Source organism: Pan troglodytes, chromosome 1 (assembly GCF_028858775.2).
Source record: "Pan troglodytes isolate AG18354 chromosome 1, NHGRI_mPanTro3-v2.0_pri, whole genome shotgun sequence".
NCBI classification, from domain to species: domain Eukaryota; kingdom Metazoa; phylum Chordata; class Mammalia; order Primates; family Hominidae; genus Pan; species Pan troglodytes.
The window spans coordinates 170,711,137-170,722,383 of NC_072398.2; the positions used below are offsets into that span (position 1 = coordinate 170,711,137).

General features: G+C 38.6%; 1 long non-coding RNA gene across 1 annotated transcript; it reads right to left on the reverse strand.

Moving 5' to 3' along the window:
- Positions 1 to 263: 263 nt before the first annotated feature.
- Positions 264 to 6,755, reverse strand: LOC112208578 (uncharacterized). The gene is made up of 3 exons (XR_002943046.2): positions 6,659 to 6,755; positions 4,927 to 5,033; positions 264 to 805 (listed from the first exon to the last, which is right to left on the reverse strand). It is a non-coding gene; the product is annotated as an uncharacterized LOC112208578 (long non-coding RNA).
- Between the last annotated feature and the right edge of the window lie 4,492 nt (positions 6,756 to 11,247).

Sequence of the window (11,247 nt, forward strand, 5' to 3'; positions counted from 1 at the left end):
TTAACCTACATGAGAACTTTAAAGGAAAAGTGGCTTTGAAGATAGGATGTGGGTCTCAATTAGAATCTTAAGCAAAATAGGGCGTGTCTAGACTCACAATTCTTACCTTGCTTAATTGAAGTGAGTCTTGCCTTTGCTGTGGAGCTGGGAGCTTGTGCTTTCCATTGTCCCCATTTTACTTGATCCAAAGATCTTGATTTACTGTTAATCCCTCTACCCCCTTGCAATTTGATGGCCATGTTCTACTTCTCAAGCACCTCTCTAGCTTATTATTTCTTTAATTGCACCCCTTACGCATGCTGCTCTCCTTGGTCACATTTGCTCAATTAGTTTCTTAATTCTAGACCAGGGACATCACAGCCTTGTATATCATGGTTTTCTAACTACCCTGCACACTCATGATAAATGATGAATGTTAAATACCTTTAACAGAAGGAGTTGCTCCCATTCCAATGCCAAGGCAGACTTGTAATTTTGTAGAGGGTCTTGTAAACTGGTATCTTATTTTACAGGGGGAAAAACAAAAACTAGTAAGGTGCTAGAACAGGGAAGACATATAGTTTTCAGCATGTCCCACATGGAAATACAGGACAGAAAGAAAGCCGAGATTTCAACTGCAGAAACATGCAGTCTGCATTGAGTTGCCTACCTTGTGCTCATAATTGCAAAAGCCCTTTCTGTTTGGAAATCCTGGGCATGACATTCTATTCCCGATGTGCTTTACATTCCCCATATCATTTGAAAACAATCATCATTCTTTCCTCTCCTGGCAATGAATTGTGATAAAGAGAAGAATGCCAAGGTTCTGAGGAGAGAGAAGACAGATTATGCAGAAGCCAGAAATAGGAGGTAACCCATAGCAGCAGCGTCTAATCCCAGCTCCAGGATATCTTTCTATTCTGCAGGCACCATTTTCTGCTCTTCAAAACTCTTGGGGCAGGGAATGTGTTTCATGAGCTCAGAGTGTGGTCTTGAATTCTATTTGAAATCAGATAATCTTAGAGATGTAAGAGTTTTTACTTAATCCAACCTTTTTATTTTATGGGTGAAAAAAACCTGAAGTTTAGGGAGCGAAAATTACTTGTCTTATGTCCCACTGTTACTAGGAAGAGTTGGAAAAATTGGGAGAAAGGAAACTTTTTTGACAATAGAAAGGTCAGACAGCAAGCTGGGCCCGTGACAGCAGGATGCATAACCAGAAGCTGAAGTCTAAAAGAGAGTGAACAAGGAGCATAGGCTAATACTTAAAGCAAGGACAGCAGAGGCTGAGAGGGATTGACTGGCTCAACCCACTGCCGGATGGGTCTCTTATTGAATGTGGTATCTTAATCAACCATCTCTAGTAGACTACACAACGAGGGCAAACACTCAAAATTCAAATTGAAAATTGTTTCCTCTGGGTTGGCAAGGCACAGAATTAAAAAAAAATCCCCATAAATCTGGACTCCCATATGTGGTTCTCAGCTGGTGTGAACCCCTGAATGAATTACATGCAGCCAGATAAATTAATGGTACACACATGGGGGACCAACTTGAAAGGAAGAATTGCGTCTGAGAAGACTGCCAGGCATTAAGGAACTCTGGAAAGCAGACAGAGTCCACATTGATATGGCATGCTACAGAGGACCCCCAGTGACATTATGATCAAGCACAGGAATAATGTATAATAAATAAGAAATGACACAAATTGAAAGAAGAGCAAAAAAGCAATAGCAGAATGCCTTAATATTCAGCCTCTATTAGTTGGATGGAACTAGGTGGGTGTTAACTCTCACTTTCCTGCCTGTCGGAAATGCTGCCATTTGTGTGAATTTAGTGCTCTTTATACCAGTTAAAGCCTGGAGCCAAATGATTTAGGATGACCCCTTTTCCTCCTGGCCTCATACTAATTGACTTGAGAGTGAGTTACAGTCCCTGCAGAATAGCAGCCATACACTGGGTATATTTTTAATGTCAATTTCTACAGGAGCTTTTACCCAAGGAAATTGTTGTAACAAAGATTCTCTCTATCCTACATCCTAGGATAGATGTAGGATAGATATTGATTTTTAGCCCATTAGGTGGAGGAATGAATAGATGGGAATATGTAAATGGAAAGTGGGATGGCAGTCAGTCACTTAGGTCTTTATGTAAAAGGGTGATACCCAGATATTTGAGTGGTTGTGATTTTTGACCCCTCTTTAGAGAGTTCTATAGATTTGGAGAGCTGGAAAACAGGAAGTTTAAATGATTTTTGTGGCTATAATCACAGGGCTGGCAGGTAGAATTAAGGTTAGCAAATTCAGAAATAAGGAATATCAACAAGTGATTGTAGAGATGCTTTCTTTCTGTCATTGATGGCAGCTTTTTGTATTTATGTCTAAAACCTAAAAGTTAAGATTATTTAGATGCCCAGGAGACAGAATTGCTGTGGTGCACAACTCAAAGGACACAATTCACTAGCAAGACTGGCTGGAGCAACCACAGATGGGTGAAGACCATGTCCTGTAGTACCTTATAGGTCAGAATAAGGCAGGGAAGGCATTTGTAAGATGCAATCCAATGATGTGTTAAAAAATTGAAATGAAAACTCCAAAGTTCAAAACTAATTTACTTAAAAAGAGAACTAAAGTTGATTAAAGGTTTTCTCTATTGTGATATATTTTCATTTGTTTTTTTTTTCAAGCAGACAGAAGTGAAAAGGTGAAATATATTATGCAAGAGAGAGACATCTTATGTAAGTTTTGGTCAGAGGACACCGAAAAAGCTCTAAGTTACTAAAGGAGGCAACTTGAACAATACTGGCTGAAGAAGTATGGGCTCTGATTAATGGAAACAGACTTCCATGGTACAGAGAGAAAACCAGAACATGTTCACATTTTACCCAATGTCTATGTCCTAAAGTGGGTGAAGGGCCAGGTCTTAGAAGTCAATCAAAAACAACCTTTTGGCCAGGTGTGGTGGCTCATGCTTGTAATCCCAACACTTTGGGAGGCTGAGGCAGGCAGATCGCTTGAATCCAGGAGTTCAAGACCAGCCTGGGCAACATGGCAAAATTCTGTCTCTACACGAAATACAAAAATTAGTTGGGTGTGGTGGCATGTGCCTGTAGTCCCAGCTGTTCGGGAGGCTGAGGCGGAAGGATCACCTGAGCCCAGGAGGTTGAGGCTGCTGTGAGCCGTGATTGCATCATTGTACCCCAGCCTGGGTGACAAAGTGAGGCCCTGTCTCAAAACAAAACAATAGCAACACCACCAAACCAAAGAAACCACAGAACCACATTAACCTTTAAATTAAAAACTCAATTATACCAGTAATTCCTAAAATCCAAGTGAAATGCCAATCCTTTTCATTGTGAGTTAGCACTAGATACCTCATTTGGAAATGAGGAGATACAGTATTTTTGTCCAAGGTCACAAACATAGTAATTGTCAGAACCAAATGAAGAATCAAGACCATCTAACTTTGAACCCACATGATTTCTTCTGATCCAGCACAGCCTTCTTCCTACTTCAGAGGGGGCAAATCCCTGGCATATTACTTTCACATTCACCTTCAGGAGGTAGCTATTTCTTAACAATCATGGTAGATATTTCTTATCAATCAGGATCCTCTGACTCACCCCTGATGTCTTTTCAGAGCAGGCTTTCAGCAGCTGCTGTCATCTGATGGGAGGCGGCATAGGTGAAGAAAACTCTTTTTTTTTTTTTTTTAATTTTGCCTTAGACTAAGATGCGTTCATAATTTAAAGCCAGGTTAATTTTTTTACCCTTTTCACTTTCCACTTTGTTGGGATAATAGAACTCGATTGGTCAGCATCATTCTTGCCGATTTTACTTTACACTACTCTTACCAGCCTGGGGTTTTGCTAGAATCTATGATGCAATGGGGAAACGTTTTGCTCTTAAGTAGTGTTTCATACATCCTGGAGGGAAACCTGAAAAAGGGCATGGGAGGTGAAGGGAGCTTCATCTAAAATCATTCCCTTTAAGAGGAACCAAATTTCCTTTTAAAGTATCAAATTGTAAACATGGGGCCTGCATCCTCTGAGATTTTATTCTGAATCTTTTAATACGGTGTAAAATAATAACTGCCCATACCTTGTATCTGTCTGTCTGAAAGTTACCTCCACTGGTCTCTTCATTGACAAATGAGTACTTCTGAAGAATAGGTTTTATTTACAAATAAGGTAAATAATAGCTGATAAAGTCTTATGAAGAGAGGCAGAACAATGTAATAGAAAGAAAACAGAGTAAAGAACTGGTGTTTACACTAGCAACAGAGTCAGCTTTGTGCATCTGAATAATGGGAAAGGCAGTGAGGATCAAAGAGAAGGTACTTTTATACTATATATAAATGCTTATCATAGTTATCCTCACTATTATTTATTAAACTTTCTCTGTATCAAAATTATGTGATAATGGGGGATGATGATTTTCCTGAAAATACTGCGAGCCAGGCAGAGCTGGCATTTTCCCCACCACTGAGATGAGGAAACATAGGCTTAAAGACATTAAGTTATGTGGTTAGTAACTTGGGGAGCTGGAATGAGAATCTAAATTTTCTAACTCACAGTCAGGTCTGTCTCCATTTTGTGTTGGTATTTTAGCATACCTGATCATAAGAACCACCTGGAGCTCTTTTTAAAGTAGAGATTTCTGGGCTCAATTCCTAAGCTTCCAAATCAGCATCTCCTAGAGTGGGATTTGTGTATCTGGTTTTTATCTAGTTCAAATAGTGGTTAGCCAGGTTTAGGAACCCAAGCTGGAGAATTTCTGTTAGTGACTTAATTACTACCACAAGATATTCTCATGCTGTTTGCAGTCATACAGTTTGGAGCAGCCAGATAGAGGAGGATGTATGTGACCTGTGAGGCCCACTAGACTGTATACGAAGGCCTTAAGTTCTGCCTCCTAACAGGCTGGACAACCATAGGCAATTCCATACCTCCTCCTGGGCCTCTGTTTCTTAATCTGTAAGTTGGGTAGTTAAACTGGATATTTTTAAACTGGATATTTTCTTGAGGACTCTTCCCACTCTTGATCCAAGATTTTCTGAAAATAAATAAGGGACCAATTGTTAATTTTATTTAGTATGCTCTAAAATGACTAGATGCACACTCTGTTGGGGTCTTTGAGGAATGCCTGAAAATGATACCCTTCTTCCAACTTGTACTCTGTTATCATGCTCTAGCTGGAGAGATTGTTTCCTTCAGCTACACGAGCATAAAAGCTCCTTCTTGCTCTATGAACTCTGCAGTCTTTGACCGCTTCCAAAATATAGTGTTCCATGATCTTTGCATGGCTGGCTCCTCCTCATCATTAAACTCTCATCTCAACAACTACCTAATCAGAAACAGTTTCCCTGATCACCTTATTCTCTGTAGCCCCCTTTCAGCAAAACTGTGTCATCTTGTTTTATTTTTTTCCAGAAAATTTACCTCTACAGGAAATTATCATGATTTTGTATGTGCTTCTTTTTTTTGATACTTAATCTATTGAAAATTAAACTAAAACAGGTACCTTCACCAATGTATTCTCACCATCTAAAAGAACCTGGCACATAGTAGGTATTCATTACATATTTGTTAAATCAGTGACAAATAAGTATAATCTTCTTAAATTTACTTGAATATGTTAATTAGCATATTACTCACTCTGACTGGCCTTTTCATTTTTCTGGTTCTTCTTACCTTTTGGTCTCTCATTGTCCACTGAGGTTTAAACTGGAAGGCCTAGGGAACACATATGCATTTCCTCTGCTATTTTATGACTATATCTGCTTGATTAGGTGTCTCAGCTGAGCAGAATTTTTGGACTGACATTCTGAGAGGCAATGCAGGGCTACCAGATGGCCAGCTTCTCTCTCAGATGATGTGGAACCTGGCTTTGGCCTGCAGAACCCCCTCTATCTTCCAACCACAGCAAACACCTCAATGAGGACAGCATTGTACTGAGATGTCAACGCATAAAGCTTTCTCCTAACATTCTACTCTGTTTCTTTAGAGAAGTACTGTCTAGCATTTTGAAAGTGAGAAATGCAGTTGTCTATGCTCTTTTCAGAGACAGAAGGAGTAGGAGTAGGAGGAGGAGGACAAGGAGCAGTTTGTCTTACTGCATATTCCTCCTCCCTGCTGCCATTTAAAGACCTTAACAATACCCATATTGTCAGCCACACCTCTCCCATCCTCTTCTAACTTATGATCCAGACCTTCGGGGCTGCTGATAGACAGAATGGCTCCCACTTTATGTTAGAGTATCCCTGCTAGCTATATTAGTCATTCTCACACTGCTATAAAGATATTACCCAAGAGTAGGTAATTTATAAAGGAAAGAGGTTTAATTGACTCACAGTTCTGCATGGCTGGGAGGCCTAAGGAAACTTATAATCATGGCGGAAGAGGAAGCAGGCATGTCTTACATGGTGGCAGGCAAGAGAGAGTGTGGGTTAGTGTAGGAAAAACTACTATTTATAAAACCATCAGATCTCGTGAGAATTTACTCAGTATTACGAGAACAGCATGGGGAAAACACCCCTATAATCTAATCACTTCCCTCCCTTGACACGTGAGGATTACAACTTGAGATGACATTTGGATGGGGACACAGAGCCAAATCATATCACTAGCTGTTTATAAAATCCCAGTGGCTAAACAAAGTAAACATCGATAGCTGTTCACTTCACAGTCCAATTCCAGTCAGTGGCTCTTCTTCAAGAGTGATTGGATCCACACTCCTTCCATCATGTGGCTCCTCCACATCCAGGATCTCCAGGATTTTCTGCACTTAGAAAGTGGGCAAAAAAGAGAACCCATGAAGGATTGCTCAGGGTGCTTCAGGGCCAGGCTGGAAAGTGACAAACCTCACTTCTGCCCACACTCTCTTGGCCAGAACTCAGCCAATCTCACCAAAAATGAGAGAAACAAAATATTCCAACATGCCAGGAAGTAGAAATATGCTTGGCGATCACCTGGCCAGTCTAGATACTACTTCATTTGTATTCCCAGAGTACTATATTGCAAGCAGCAGCATTTCCATTTGCAATGTTCACCAAACTTCTCTTAATTTTTTTGACTCAGAAATTTGTTGAAATATCTTATTTCATTTTGCTCTCCTGTAATGACTTTGTTCCTTTTCAAACTTAGGTGTTTTAATCTAAGTGGGATAAGTAGTAAAGGAAATGTTTGGTCTGTGCCATCATCTTAAATTGAAATAAAATATCTCAATTTTTAAAGCCATTCAGCCCTTCCCAACAATGAGGATTTCTCATTGACTATATTTCAGTCTTAAGCCTCTAGCTCAAAAATTTTGACTTTCTCTATCTCTATAGAATATTTTTTTCACGTGCACTTAGTTAACCCTTCCATGTTTTTCTCTTTCCTTTCTTTCTTTTCTTTCTTGCTTTCTTTCTTATCTCTTTCTTTCTCTCTTTCTTTCTCTCTCCCTCTTTCTTTTTTCTTTCTTTCTTTTTTATGTAACCTGGAAAACCACAACATTTTTCTTAGTTTATTAACAAGGACAATTTTGTTTCTTCCTCATAACTCTACTTTCCAGCCCATCGTCTTGGGGCTTATGTTTTTACAATCAAAATGCATTTCTTCCACAGCACTTCCTCCTTAGTGAAAGTATGCAACTGCATGCACAGGTAAGAAAATTGAATATGTAAAGGCTCTGGAAGTAAATCACAGAGAACTCATGTTTGTACCAGACAGGTGACAAGGCTGGAGAGAAGAGGTTGGAAGCAGTGGCCTTAGTTCCTGGACAACTTTTATTCTCTAGTTCTAGTGACAGGGTGACCAAAATAAATACACCAAAATGCAATATTTGGAACTTAGAATATGCACAGGAATTATATATTATGAAATATTATAAATTAGGCATTTGCCTATTTTCTCATTTAATCCTTCAGCTTTATGAGATAGATATCATTAAATGTTATGCACATAAGGAATTAACACTCAAATAATTTATCTAATTTTTAAAAACACACAGATAGCCAATTACAGTTTTCCTGTTTGAATGCCTGTGGACACTTTCTTCAACACACTTAAACATGTTGCTTAGAGTCTGCAGTCTGACATTCTAGACTAGTATTGAAATGTGGTAAGAATAAATACTAGAATCCTGCAGCCAGAGAGAACTTGGAGCAAGGTCTGGGCTTGTAACTTACTATGTGACTTTGGGTAAGTGAGTCAAACTCTTCAGTTTCTTCATATATAAAATGGTGAGGATTTTAACGACTTCGTAGGCTTGGGATGGGGATTAAATAAAATGTAGAAAGGCTAGCATAATGTTTAGGTCAAGAAGGAACCCAATAAATGTTAGATATTATTACTATTTTTTTCATCCAAGTATGAATTTTTTGGCTCAAAGAATGGAAACATCCTGGTCAGGGTCATAACACAGCCAACTAAATGACTGACCTGGGATGTGCAGCATTGTCTTCAAACACCAGAGAAACCCCAATCTGTCTTCCATGCCACTTTCTGCTATACAGGCCTTCAGTCAACATTTTAACAAATAAAAGAGAATTGCTTGGCATGGTTATAGATATTGAGCCGCAAGGAATTTGTAGACACCATTTTTTTCCCATGGACTCATCCTTGGAAGTACTTTAAGATAATAGTTTTTCTCCTCTGTCCAGAAGAGTTTAAATGTCGACCTTTTTAGAAACATGAAGACATGGTAAATGAATTCTCAAGTGCATCTGCAGATACAGGAACATGAGCCTAGATTCACAACAGACATGTTGTGATTTAAAATTAGAATGGAGAGGCCTATTTGTTGAGCTTCAAGGACTAATAACTGGAGCATTTTATCTTGATCAAAAGATTTTTCACGGGCCTGGAAGAATAGAAGTACCAACTGCCGTACCCCATACTTTCTTTTTCTAATAACCCAAGGTACACACACACCACACACACATGTGCATGTGCACAAGCCCTGCCTGCCCACACTCACCGGTGCCCATCCTCAAGCCACCTACGCACATTCTTGGCAAAACAAAACAAAACAAAGCAAAAAACAACTATTTAAATCTTTTTATTCATCTTTGTTGAATAGCTTTCTCCATCTGGTTTCCAGAATTCTTGTCTAAAAATTATGGGTTCAGCCTAATCATTAAAAAAAAAAACTTGTCAAATTCTGCCATACTTCAGAATTGAGAAACTTGTGAAGTAAAAATAAGAGTATAAATTAGAATGATTTAACTGACCTCAACTCACTGAGTTAACAGTGTGTTAAAAAATGAGTATTGGAAAGGGAATCATATATTTGAGATTCTGGACATTCTTTGACTCAAATTAGCCACTGTGGGGCAATTCACATCTTCTTTGGGCTTCAATTTCCTCATCTGTTAACCGAGTATCCTATTAATACTTCCTTCCCCTTAGAGTTTATTCATTCATTCTACAGTTTTGTTATTTTCTTTCAGCACCTTCTTTATTCTAGTCACTATACTGAGTTCTACAGATACAACATGAAGTAAGACACAAATAGTTCTCTGAACTAACCCACATTCTATGGGAAGAAAGCACATAAAGTAAAAAGTGCTGTGATAGAGGTATGTCCAGAGTCCCTATGGGATCAAATACATCTCAAGGGATGTGTATAATATGAGTGCACAGAGTGCTAGATAAGAGGAGGGTGGGAGATGTGTCCCACCAGTGTCTGAGCTCCTAATAGAGCTTCAGTTTCTCTGGTCCAGTTCTCCTTTGCCCTAGCAAGACTCATCCTTCTATGTCCAGGGCCCCACAACAGATTCCAGAGGCTTAACAGTGCTCTGGACCATTGAAAATGGGTAGAAAACTCTCCATGGGATGGAGAGACAGGGAACTGACATGTTGCTGGCAATGGGCAATGATCTAGATATAGTCAGCAGGTCATCCTTGTCAGGCTACAGTGAGAAGGATCACCTAATTTTCCAAGCGATGTACAGTGCTTTCTCAAACAGAAAATCTGCTATCCCAGAAAGCCCTTCCATGGCCTTGTGCTGCTCCCTGGCACCAGCAGCTGCAGGACATTTGCTCCCAATGAGTCAGCATTCTCCCTTTGTAGACTCTATCTCTGCCTGATTATCAGCTTTACTGTGGAACCTTCAGATAGTCAAGGGAAGGAACAGATCTCTTGCTCCTAACACCTTGACCATAGATCTTTAAATTGAACAACAAAAAATTTCTCATATGGTACTCTGCTTCTGATCTAAAAACTTGCTTTGGGATGAGGAATACAGGAAGAATGGTAATTCTTCTTATTTACCCTACCAAGGGAGATATGGTAAATAAGAATTGGACACAGTGGTTAATTCCAAATATCATTCCATCATATGAGCTGTTGTTATTTGTGATGTTACTAGCAGCCAGATCACACCATCTTCCTTAGCAATCCATTCTGCCCCTAGCATCACAGCTTTAAAATGGAATGGGGTACATTTCATAGACTCACAAAAATCCAGCTTTATTTATGTAGCAAGTTCAGATAAGTGATATGATTTGTTCAAATTCATACAGCAGAACCAAGGGTAGATGTCACTTTCAAGTTCAGGCTTCCTCCCAGACCAATTACTATTTTATTTTATTTTTCCAGACCAACATTTTGTTAACTGCTGATATCTTGTTTGTTGCACAATCCTTAAAGTCAGATTGTTTTCTTATCCTGGCCTTACTATTTGCTAGCTGGATGTACTTGAGCAAGTCACTTTACTCCGCTGAGACTTATATTCTAATCTGTTAGATAGAGACTCTCATCTGGGGGAAATAATATATGCCCCTTATAATCAATGTGATGATTATATGATTTAATTCATATAAAGGTTTTAGCACAGTGACTTGTATATGATAATTGCTCCATAATTTTTTTAACATTTTAGATAAAGTTGTTTTTTAAATGCTCACCTGGCTCTTGTTTTTCTCCCCTCCTTTGTAATTATAATTATTATGCAACAAATGTTACTGTGTTTTAAACACTATGTAAGGTAGATATTTTTAAAATAAGAATGATTATTCTCTAGGTTTTGTGAATAAGAAAGTAAATAAAATCCATCACTTTCTACACATGTACCCCACAAGTATATACAAATACGTAACAATGAAAACATTTTAAAATCCATAACTTCATAATTAATTTACTATGTTTTATTAAGTTTTTGAGGTTATTTATGTCGATTTTAAGCATATGGTAGAAACATTATGTAATGATATACTACTATGAATCTCTTTTCAATTTCGTGTTCAATGACATTACCTTGATTTTGAAATCAACCATGGTGGAA